Here is a 12,981-nt window from a genome sequence, read left to right on the forward strand (position 1 = left end):
GACCGACAGCAAAATACATACGAATGTGATCCGGGACACCGCAGACGTGACGTCCGGACGGAGTTAGGCATGTTTTTACGTCCCAGCAAGTACGATTCGTACCGACAGCAGTCCGGATGGCAATATTTTTACGGCACCCAAAAAGTGCCAGAAAAGCGAAGTACGCCGCGATGCGAGCGGAATAGGGGGCCCGGTACGCGGCGTCCCCCCCCCAGCCCCCCGTATGTACGCGCCGTCCTCCCCCCCAGCCCCGCGGATGGACGCGCCGTACCCCCCAGCCCCCGTATGTACGCGCCGTCCCCCCAAGCCCCGTGGATGGATGCGCCGTAGCCCCCCCAGCCCCCGTATGTGCGCGCCGTCCCCCCCAGCCCCACCCGTGTATGTACGGCGCGGACCCCCACCCCCGTAGGTATGGCACAGACCCCCACCCGTGTATGTACGGCGCAGACCCCCACCCCCATAGGTACGGCGCGGACCCCCACCCCCGCAGGTACGGTGCGGACCCCCACCCGTGTATGTACGGCACAGACCCCCACCCGTGTATGTACGGCGCGGACCCCCACCCCCGTAGGTATGGCGCGGACCCCCACCTGTGTATGTACGGTGTGGACCCCCACCCGTGTATGTATGGCGCGGACCCCCACCCCCGTAGGTACGGCGCGGACCCCCACCCCCGTAGGTACGGCGCGGACCCCCACCCCCGCAGGTACGGTGCAGACCCCACCCGTGTATGTACGGCGCGGACCCCCACCCGTGTATGTACGGTGCGGACCCCCACCCCCGTAGGTACGGCACGGACCCCCACCCCCGTAGGTACGGCACAGACCCCCACCCGTGTATGTACGGCGCGGACCCCCACCCCTGTAGGTACGGCGCGGACCCCCACCCCCGTAGGTACGGCACAGACCCATGCACGGCGTGGACCCCCACCCCCGTAGGTACGGCACGGACTCCCACTCCCGTAGGTACGGCGCGGACCCCCACCCGTGTATGTACGGCGCGGACCCCCACCCGTGTATGTACGGCACGGACCCCCACACGTGTATGTACGGCGCGGACCCCCACCCGTGTATGTACGGCGCGGACCCCCACCCCCGTAGGTACGGTGAGGACCCCCAGCGCTACGCTACTAATATATTTGTGTAAGTGTTTGTTGTGTCAACTAATTTAGTTTATTAGCTGTGGATAGGTATTTTATAAGATGGTTTTGGCTATTACCGATAGGTAGTCTAGGCCTCTTGTTGATGGGTATAGGCTGACCTGACTTTGTAGTATCTCAAACATTTGTTTAGTTTGCTTAGTTAATTTAGGGCCAATTAGAGTTACAGATTGTTGCATCCGTAATTCTTGGTAGCTTTGTTCTTTTTGTATACTTTCCAGGAGTTTTTGTAGGGTAGGTTTTCCTCTGGTTGTAGTTGCTAGGAAGGCATTATGCCATCCTTCAACGCTATTATTGGTTTTGGCTTCTTTATTTAAGGTACTTAGGTAGACATTCCACCAAGGAATGTGGAACTTTGGTTGTCTTCTATGCCCTGATCGGTGTAATCTTCCCACCCAGGTGTCCTCAAAGTAATCTAGGAGTTTGCTTAGTTTGTGTTCGTTTCTTTTGTAATAGGGGCTTTCTATTAGAATATTATAGTGCTCTGCTACATCTGTTACAGGTACATATGCTAGTGCTATTAGTTTTTTAACCTGGTAGGCGAATGTACTATCTGTAGCATATTGTACACTTAGGGTTGATTTTTGCAGATGATCCACAGACTCTGGTTAAAATGATAATAGCAACCTTCTATTGCTGTGTGTGGATAATTTTTTAGTATAGCATTTATCATGGCTAATTCGAAATCAATAATTATTTTTAGTGGACTATAATTGTTGGTTTCTTGTTTTAATTTAGTTAGGATATCTATGTATGTAGTTTGCTGTTTATTTGGTAATAGGGCATAGATGAATGGAATGTTAGAATGTTGGTACAGTCCATGCACTGTGTAGAGCTGGTAGAATGGTTTTGGACAGACTTTGAAAGTTCCATCCATCATCCAGGTGTGACATTGTTGTAATTTCACTAAATTGTTATTAGCAGCAAACATAATTATTCTTTTCTCATGGCATTTGTTATAAAAAAAAAGAAATGGTTCTTTAGTGTGAGTAATGCTTAATTCTGGGGGAATTACTACTTCTTCGAAGGTTTTAGGGGTAGGTAGAGTAGTTGTTGTTACTTTTTTCTGTCTGGAAATAGTTCTTTTTAAACAAAGTATTGAGGGTAATTGTCCTGATGCATGTTGAGGTATTTTTAATAATTCCTCTTTGAGTATTTGGGTGGGGGGGTTATCAGTATTAGTACTTGCTTCTTTAATACTTTCCAGAGCATTTCTAACCTCAATCTCTGTTATATTGGGGGGGGGTGATTATGTTCTTTTACTGAAAGAACAGTAGTTTCTTGAGTAGTAGCTCTACCATAGCATTTGTTTCAGTAGTATTTGCTGCACTTCCAAAACATTTTGAGAGCAATTTGCTTTTCTTGTGTATACACAAATCCCATATAACATAACAACATTTTATTTTTTTGAGACATTATAAATTCTGCACCTTCAGTCATGTTGTTCTGTGTTATGCTAGAGGAGATTAAAAAAACAATGTTGTAAATATATCAAATGATACATATTTGTTAAATATATTTACATTTGAGTGAATATACTTACAATGTTTAGTTTGATGTGCCCAAAAATGTTCAGAACATGGTTTCAAGCTTTCTGTTCAATTTAGAAGAAGTATTTTCTGTCGGTAAGAGAAAAAAAGATGTTAATAGTTGTATTAATTTGTTTATATGTGATAGGGTTTTAGGGGAAAAGTTATATTTGGGTGGCTATTTCAAGGTGTTTAATGATTGTGAATTATATACTTACTTTTTGGTTTTTTAAAGTAGGTTCTTGTGTTGAAAGGACTTTCGGATGGTTTTGCAGTTTTCTGTAGAGGAGATAAAAAAGAAATAAAATATATTGTTGAAAATTGTGTTTTAATAATTTTTCTAGGTGTGTAGGAAAAATAAAAAACTTACATTGAACAATATTTGACTGGTGGGTATGTAGAAAATATCTTGCTGTGTTTAGAAAATATCTGTAGAGGAGACATGAATGTAATTAAATAAAGGTTAGTAAATTGTGTGTTAGAAATATTTAGAGCTGTAGCTTAGTAGTATTTTTATATTTTAAATATAGTTTAACTTACTTGTGTAGTTGTGAAAAAATATTTTGCCGTAGAAATATATTTTCCGGATATAGTTGAGCAGCGTTTCACATTCCTCTTTATTTTCGGTTAGTAGTGTGAAAGTGATGCAGAAATGTAGTGTTTTTATAGTGTTTATTTAATTAGTTGCTTCATTTCATTGGTTTAATTTAAAACGTGTGAAATTCATTGGTCTACATGAACTGTTTTTATTGTTTTGGCTGTTTGTTTCCATATAAGGGAAACGCTAATTAGTAGTTTATTAGTACAAAGTGATGTTATTATGTTCAGTTTTAAATGTATAAAAGATTGTTTTGAGTTTGATATAATGCAAGTATGATAATTTGCAAAGCTTTTATGTTAGTAACTAAAGTTTTATTGTGTATGATATTAGAATTTTTATATGTACAAGTGTTTGTAAAAAAAAAAATCATGTTATTTAAGTGTTTAGTCATGTGTTATAATGCTAATGTACATTATCTGCGAAAACTATATTTTATTTAGCAGTTTTTAGATAGTCGATATAGTGCAAAATTCGATATTTTGCTTGTCTATATTTAGGTTTTCGATAATGTTGTTAGTTAAACTTTATTTTGATGTTTGACGATATTTTTGTTAATGATATTTATTCATTCGATATTATGAGATACAGGTGCCGATTACGATCCGGTAAAAACCGGGTACGAACCGTCGGTCGGAGCGTTTACTCCGTCCGACTCGTACCCGGTCGTAAAACTTTACAAACATGGAATTACGATTCGCACGGAAACATCATTTCCTTTCGAATCGTAAAAAACACCGACCGACGAAAATATACATACGAATGTGATCCGGGAATGCTGCGACGTGACGTCGGGACGCTTTCAGGCAGCGTTTCACGACCCAGGAACCACGATTCGAACCGACAGCAGTCCGGACGGCAATATTTTCACGGCACCCAAAAAGTGCCGGAAAAGCGAAGTACGTCGCGAAACGACCAGAGTAGGTGGCACGGTACGCGCCGTACCCCCCCAGCCCCCATATGTACGCGCCGACCCCCCCCAGCCCCCGTACGTACGTGCCGACCCCCCCCAGCCCCCGTACGTTCGAGTCGACCCCCCCAGCCTCCGTATGTACGCGCCGACCCCCCGTGTATGTACACCCTTGTACGTGTCGAAGCCCCCCGTGTATGTACACCCGTGTACGTTCGAGTCATACCCCTGTGTATGTACACCCTTGCACGTGTCGAACCCCCCGTGTATGTACACCCTTGTACGTGTCGAACCCCCTACGCGCTGGGGGTACGCACCGTACATACACGGGTGGGGGTACGACTCGAACGTACACGGGTGTACATACACGGGGGGGTTCGACACGTACAAGGGTGTACATACACGGGGGGTTCGACACGTACAAGGGTGTACATACACGGGGGGTACGACTCGAACGTACACGGGTGTACATACACGGGGGTTCGACACGTACAAGGGTGTACATACACGGGGGGTTCGACACGTACAAGGGTGTACATACACAGGGGGGTTCGACACGTACAAGGGTGTACATACACGGGGGGTTCGACACGTACAAGGGTGTACATACACGGGGGGTACGACTCGAACGTACATGGGTGTACATACACGGGGGGGTTCGACACGTACAAGGGTGTACATACACGGGGGGGTTCGACACGTACAAGGGTGTACATACACGGGTGGGGGTCGGCGCGTACATACGGGGGCTGGGGGGGTCGACTCGAACGTACGGGGGCTGGGGGGGTCGGCGCGTATGCAGGCACATGTCTCCATGGTTGCTATGGGAGTTCGGTGCGGACGGTGTTTTTTCCATACGGTTGTAGCATCGGACGCACGGGATGGATCGTGATTCCGCGGTCGGACTTCACTTTTCACATTTGTACGGTAAATCGTCCGTGGACGTGTCTGACACATTTTCCGACCCGAGGACGTGTGGAGAATAATTCCCAATGCGATTCGTATGGACTATTTACCATGCGAATCGTAATTGGCAGTTTGTACGGCACTTGTACGATTCGTACGGTAAAAAGACCGGATACGAGTCGTACGGGGAATTTTTTTACCGGATCGTAATCGGCACCTCTATATTTTAGTAAGACGATATTGTGTACTCGATATTATTGTTTATTTATAAATAAGTATTGTGACTCGATATTATTGTACTCGATATTTTGACGACGATATTTTTAGTATTCAATATTGTTGGTGTCGATAATATGTCAGTGATCCCTATGGCAGGCCTTATCAATCCTGAAGGCAGGGTGCTTGGTTATATGTGAGGGGGTGCCCAGGCATGAGCTGAACCCCTCTGCAGCCTTCGGAATCTCATCTCTGGGGTTGACAGTAGTGCAGCCTGACCATATACTCTTAAGTGCATTATAACCAAACGGTAAATGCTAACTTTGGACTGGCTGCACGGAAACATGTTGTGTTTGGTGTCAAACACTTTGGAATCATACCCCCACACCAGTAACTGGTGTGGGAGTATGATCCCACCCTTCTAGAGGGAGAGACATGGCAGCACTGGTATACCCGGTAGAAACTTCATAGAGCCCTGGCATCACAAAATGGATGCTGCAGCCACAGACACAAGTCTGGCCTCCTACAGCTGTCCGAAACTCCGGCAGGGGAGGCCTGGACAATAGGTTTCCTGTCACAGGGAGGTGTAACCACCTCCCAGACAGGATTATCTGTATTGGTGCTGGGTGGAAGCACTCTCTAAGCGCTTTGAAGTCCTGCACTGGGGGCACGTTTGGTGTGCCTGTGCATAGTCCAGCTCAGACCAGTTCAGGGGCTTCCAGACCCTGCTCTGGCATGAAACTGGACAAAGGAAATGGGTGTAGCCACCCCTCTTTGCAAACCCTCCCATAGGTGGGTTCCCAGAGCTAGTCCAAACCCTTCCTTAGGTATAAGTAAGGAATCTCTGTAACCAGAACTTTAGATTACCCTGGACAAAACTCTGAAGCTGAATCCTGTACCTTTGACGCTCTGCTCAAGACCAGAGGACTGAAGAAATCTCCCTTGGAGTCAAGGAGTGACTCCCCTGCTTGGCAGACACCAATGAAGCAATTTGCCTGTCTGCATTTCTGAAGCTCCCGCTGGACTCTGCAGCCCTGGAAGAGGATTTCCAGACATCTCAGAGGCCGACCCGAGTCCCCTGCAAAGCTGAGACCCGCAGCCCTCGTGAGTAACGTGGAACCGGAACTCCTGGTCCCCGTGGACTTTTGCAAGTGCATTGACTTCTCGACATCCCCTGAAGTCGTGCTTGGGGTGACTTGTAACCCCCATCTCCAGCACTGCATCCATTATAGATTGTCGGTCTGGTCATTCCGAGTGACCCATGGGTCGACATTTTGGTGTCGATTCCGATCCGGTAAAAAAAAATACCGTACGACTCGCATCCGTATTTTTTTACGTACGAGTCGCACAAGTACCGTACAAACTGGCAAGTACGATTGGGACGTGAAAAATAACTACGAATAGTGTTGGGAAAAGTCTACGAGCGTGCGTCGGAAAGTGACCACGTCCGAATATCGTCTGGAAAAGTGTACGAAAGTGATCCGGACAGTTCCACTTACAAATTGTAAAACACAAGTCCGAGCGCGCAAGTACGATCCCGACCGCCCGTCCGAAAACCCAATCGCACGGAAAAAGGCCCGTACGGAGCCAACGCTGAAGCACACAAGTACACGGGTAAATCCATGCCCGTGTACGAGCCGCACAGCCCCCCCAATACGTCTGCACCGTACACCACCCTGTCCGCACTGTACCCCCAGCCCCCCCACCGCATTAACTTGCCGTACACCAACACCGAACCCCAGCACCCTCACACACCATCGCGAATGTACGGCGCCTACCTACGCGAAAATCACACATACAGAACCAGGACAGTGGAAAACAGCACAAGGAGGTCCAAAGCGACTCGCACAAACACACAAAACACGTTCACACTGAAAAACACAACTCAATGACTGACCTGCCACATCCAAACTGGCCAACAGAGGCCCCAAACACAACCACCTCTTATAACACACCCACCAAAATTCAAACACAGCCACACCCAACAATGGACCAATAAAAAGGGCCCACACACACAAACCATGAGCCCTTGCAACAGACCTACTGCGGACAGATCTCACACACAAACCACCCCACAGAACTCATACCTTTGCTACCCCGCCACTCACACACCTTCACACAACCTCCCCCACAAACATCCCCCTCTTCACAGTCACACACACACACATTCACACCCACATTCACACCCACACACCCACAACCGCCCACACCCCACACCATGCCCACAGACAAGAATCCAAAGTTCACTACGGCGGAGCTGGAGCTCCTCGTCGACAAAGTCATCAGAGTCGAGCCACAGCTGTTTGGAACAATGGTCAGACAGACCAGCATATCTGAAAAATCTGCCATGTGGCAGAGGATCGTCGACAAGGTGAATGCTGTTGCGCCCATCAGAAGGACCAGGCATGAATGCCAAGCCAGGTGGTACGATCTGCGCAGGGCGGTCAAGAGGAAGATGAATGAAGAACATGCCCAGGCAAACATCACTGGAGGTGGGCCGCCCCGCAGACGCGTACACTACCATCCCTGGGAGGAGAAGGTGATGGCCATGCTACCGACGTTGGGAGTACACGGAGTGGACAGAGTCGCAGAGCCTGGTGAGTACACAAACAACTCATGTAACTTGGGGGAATGGCATCCACACCCCAACCACCAGAGGCGCAACTATAGCAAAATTTCGGGGGAGGCTAAGAAAAATTGCCGTGGGGGGATGAATCTTGTAAGCCATAGGCAGAGTGGAGCTGCAGGGGCTGTCAAAGGGGTGAAACAACCGCGAGGCCTCATTAACACGCAAATGGCCTCTGAAAGACCTGTGAAGTGTTCGGGTGCGGCTGTGAGTGCACCGGGAAGCTGTCTCATCCCGAGCTGCCACACACAACGGGGGTGGGGCTGAAGCCCTGTGAGTCCAATGGGTGTTGCGCGCCTGCCAACCACAACAAATGCACGCACCCACCCCCAAGCACTCACCGCACACAACCACACTCAATAACCATGGCCATGCCACGAACGTCACCATTCACCCTTCACAAATCAAGGCAAGGCCATGTCCAAGGCCACAACAACCACAAACACAAGACAGGATGTCCGGGAGGCTGGGAGGGTGGGCCCCACACAACACATCGTGAAAATGAGACGCAGACACCAATGTCCCAGCCCATATGGCATAGGGACATACCCATGCACAATGCACAGGGACTGGCAAACTACTAACAAGGTCGCTGACACTGGGCCCTGCTGTATGCAGCACAAGGCCCTCCTGGGACCACTCTACACTCAAACACCAACTCCACAAGCACAGGCATTTGCACAGGAACTCACACACACTGTCATGCCAGCATACACCATGAGGGGACACACACATCACCTGGGAGACCCAATGACGACTCACACAACACACCACGGCACGCCAGGTCACCCCCCCCCACAAGCACACACCCCCGGGGCAGGCAACGGATACACCCACTCCCACAATGGACATGTGACACAACAAGACCAATCCGGAGCCAAGTAAGCATCAGAGCCAGGCGGGCAACTACAGCCAACTTCCGGGGGGGGGGGGGGGGGGGCAGTAAAAGATTGGGGGGGGGAAATCAACCAGCCCTAGGCAGAGTGGCTGTAAGAATGGGTGAAAACACAACAAAAGCCGGATGTTAGAGTAAATGGTCTACCATACACCTGTGAAGTTCTCGGGTCCGGATGCAATTAGATGGACGCCAGCCCGCGAGGCTGTCTCAGCCGGGCTGACACACATGACGGGGGGGGCACAAGCCCAGTTAGCCCAATGGGTGTTGCGCGCCTGATCAGAGCCAACTATCCACAGGCCACACACTCAGGAGAACATCCCAATCTGTCCCCCGCAACATACCTATCCCCAAGTGGACACTGAGAGGAATGCCAGGGACATCCAAATACCTGGGGGAACTGTGTCAACTTGAATAGGTATGAAACATGGATGTGGCATGAAACAGCATTAACATTGTCGCTCTCTCACACACAGGGCGAAGTCGATGATCTCCCCCCAACATTGGGGGGAAGATTCACAGTCCCAGGCACCGTGTGACGACGATCCCACCGGCAGCGACGACTCTCACCACTCCATGGATGACCCCGACCAACCTGGCCCCTCTGGTGTACAAGCTCCTGCAGCACCTGCGTCAGGTACATCTGTGCCAACCACCACCCCCATTCCCGCCACATCCCAGGACACACCCAGGATCCCTGCTCGCACTGAACAACACAGCCAGCCTGACCGGGAGGGACAAGGTTCTGCGGGCACCCAGGAGGAGGCAGACAACCCTGCCGATGCCATCCCTCAGGGGTCCCGCAGACCCGATGTGCCCACAACGGCAGGCCAGGCACGTGTGGGCAGGGGTGGTGGGAGTGGAGGCAGGCGGAGGCGCGAACCTGACCAGCCAGCTCAGGACCCCGGTATGGCCCACCTACGCAACATCCTGGACTCATACCGGCGTGACACCAGAGGCATCGACCAGGTCGTGGTCATACTTTCCGGGATGCAGAGGACCCTCGATGAGATCAAGAACCTGCAGGTCGAGCATCATGCCAGTCACCAACAACAACAAGGACGGATGGAGGCAAGACTGGCTGAGCTCCTGGCGGTGCACAGGGACGTGAGCCAATCACTCCGTCAGATCGCCCAAAGTCTGGCAAACCCTCCCTGTGCCACCAGGCGTAGACCAGCACCAGCCACAGGGAGGGAGGAGGAGGAGGATTCATCTGACGGAGCGTCCCTAGCATCGTCAAGGCCTGCATCTGAGGGTCCCCGGAGGTAAGTGGGTCGTCCACGTAAGAGACCGTGAGAGTCAGCGGACCATCCCCATCTCCCAGGTCACCTGGCCTGGCACCTGGCCCTCGGGCGCAACAGCAGCACCTCACCCAATGACATTCTCTGCCACATGGACTTGCTGGTCCCAGTCTGACCAATGATGACCAACACTGTGGTCTGGACTCTGATGACTTCCAATGCCAAGGATGCCATCTCCCCCAGTGAACTTTGGATTCTATTCCCCCGGTAGTGCACCTTAGCACATCTACCAAAAGACGCACCCCACCAAAAATAAAGTCACTTTGTTCTGCACATGAGATGTTGCTGTCATTTTGCATTATTCTACGACATATGTGTGTGGAAATGTCTAACTATGCGTGAGTGTTGAACCAACTCCAGCCATCCATTCCCTGGGAACAGAGTCTGGTACAGGTCACACATGGGTCACAAGTATCAGTCAATGTAGGCATGGAGCACAACACTCACCTGTGATGGCCTCTGGCTGCTGAGGGGGGCTTGCTAAACTGTGCGGACAGACCTATTTGGGAGATCATCATCAAGGCGTAGAGGTCATTGCCCATGTGGAGGTACCCGGGGAGGGAGTCCCAGGGATTTGTGGCCAGGTGGGAGAACTATGTCCTGTATGCTGGAGTACGGTGGATGAGAAGAACGGGTCCAGGGAAAGGTTGGATGCACGGAGATGGACCAACGGGATATAGGATGACAGACGTACAAGGTTGGTGTGGGGTCGGGTTTGTGGACTGCCTCCTGAGTGTGGGTGGGGAGTGTGGAGGTCATCCTGCAGCAGACAGTGATCCATTGCAGCCAGCTATGGTGGACGGTGAGGTGGCTGGGGCGCAGGGCGTAGAAGCTGAGGTGTGCAGATGCCCCCTGGAAGTGGACCAGTGTCCTTGGAGTGTGGATGTACTTGCTCCATAGAGGGCAGGGCAGTATATGAGATGGATGTCGTCATGGACCTGGGGGATGGCCTGTCGTAACTTGGAGTGGATCTATCTGTGGATCATGTGCATGATGCAGAGTGCGTTGCAGCATGGGGTACAGATGCTGTGGACTAGCATGGCAAATGTGAGCGAGCAAAACATGATGCACAACATCTTATGAGTGTGGCCACTGTGTGCCTGTGCAGGGCCTGCAGCAGCAGGCGCCATCCCCCTGCCAAATGGCCCATCTTGCACACAAACACTAGGATGTCAGAAGGGCAACTGCAACAGGCGCGTGTGTAAAGTGAGGAGTGTCCAGTGTCACATGGCACACCCAGAGACAATGCATGCCCAATCCCCAAGGAACCATTACACAGGATCAGGAAACTGAAGGTCGACCTGCGCACTGGAGACACACCCTAAGCAACTGGAGATGGCCCATTGTGTGGTTGACCTCGCTAAAAAACATACACGACCATGTACTACATGCCCAATGGGGAGCCAAATCCATGAGCAACTGCATGCATGTCGCTAAACTACACAACGACTCCTATGCATTATCTACAGCAAGTATGCCAGAGATGCCGCATGCCAACTGGCAAGAGACCAGCATTGACAGAGACGAGGCACCTTGGAGTATGACGAACACCTTTATTACTCAGCCTCACACTAATGGAGTTGCATCCATTGGAACAGAATCACAGGTCATTCGGCTGAACATGTGTAACCCACACTGGACACCCCCTGCAACACACAGATGTGGTAAATCCTACTGAGCTGGCACACAAGTGAAGGGGTTGACCTCACACCCCTTGCTGCACACGGCGAGTCTACAATTCCACATTGAGCCTCATATGGGGATGTCCCACACCATGTCCAGCATGACCATCCCGTATGTTCCTGAGGGACGTTAGACACACATTGATGCCTTCATCAGAATCCACAATCCATGACAGATGACTGTCAGGAAGGTTGACTATCAATTAATGGGGGCCATGCAACACGTCACGTGGCCCATGGTGAGTCGACATGTATGCATGGTAACACAACATGCACAGGAGCAGTACCCACATATCACAAACTCGTACCACCCACAAAAGGCCTTGCTGCACTCCTTACCAAAAAAGACTTCTCACCATCTCTGTGCATGTAACTCTGATCCAGCACACGTTGGAAAAATCATGAGGAATAGCAGGAGTGCAATGATGACATGAGCAGATGACAGCCGCAGGAACCTGGGGAGGACAGACACACAACAAGTCAGCGAGGAGCTAGTAATCCGCACACATGTACATGCACCCTACAGGATTGATGTTGTCACCATGGGAATAATGATTTTTGTGTACCTGCACAAATATGGGGAATGACATTTGCACTTGTATGACACATCAGAACACAACTCCAAGTAACTTGGCACACAGTCAGCTCGACACACACATTGCAACACATTCTACACAAGGCACTAGGCGTGCACACTCAGACGCCGGAACTCACCATTATGAGAAGAAGTTGCGGATCAGCTGACTCCAGATGTCCTCATCCTCATCCTCATCCTCACTTGCCCCGTGCCCAAGCCCTTCATCCTCCACGGGTGGATTATCTTGCTCATCAGGATCCAGGATGAGTGGCACAGCCTTCTCCACTGCCATGTTTTGCAGCATGCAGCACACAAGGAAGATTTTGCAGACCTTCACCGGGGCATATGGGAGGGTGCCGCCGGTCTTGTGGAGGCACCTGAATCTGCTCTTCAGGAGTCCAAACGTCCTCTCAATCACGCGCCTCGTCTGCCCATGGGTGTCGTTGTACCGGTGTTCTGCAGCTTTTCTGGGGTGGCGGAGAGGCGTCATCAGCCATGGCATGTTGGGATAGCCAGCGTCCCCTACATGGAAACATCATGGACAGAAGTGGGTCAGGAGAAGCAGTAAGACATGAAGAAACG

This window comes from Triturus cristatus, chromosome 1_1 (assembly GCF_964204655.1).
Source record: "Triturus cristatus chromosome 1_1, aTriCri1.1, whole genome shotgun sequence".
Taxonomy (NCBI): Eukaryota; Metazoa; Chordata; class Amphibia; order Caudata; family Salamandridae; genus Triturus; species Triturus cristatus.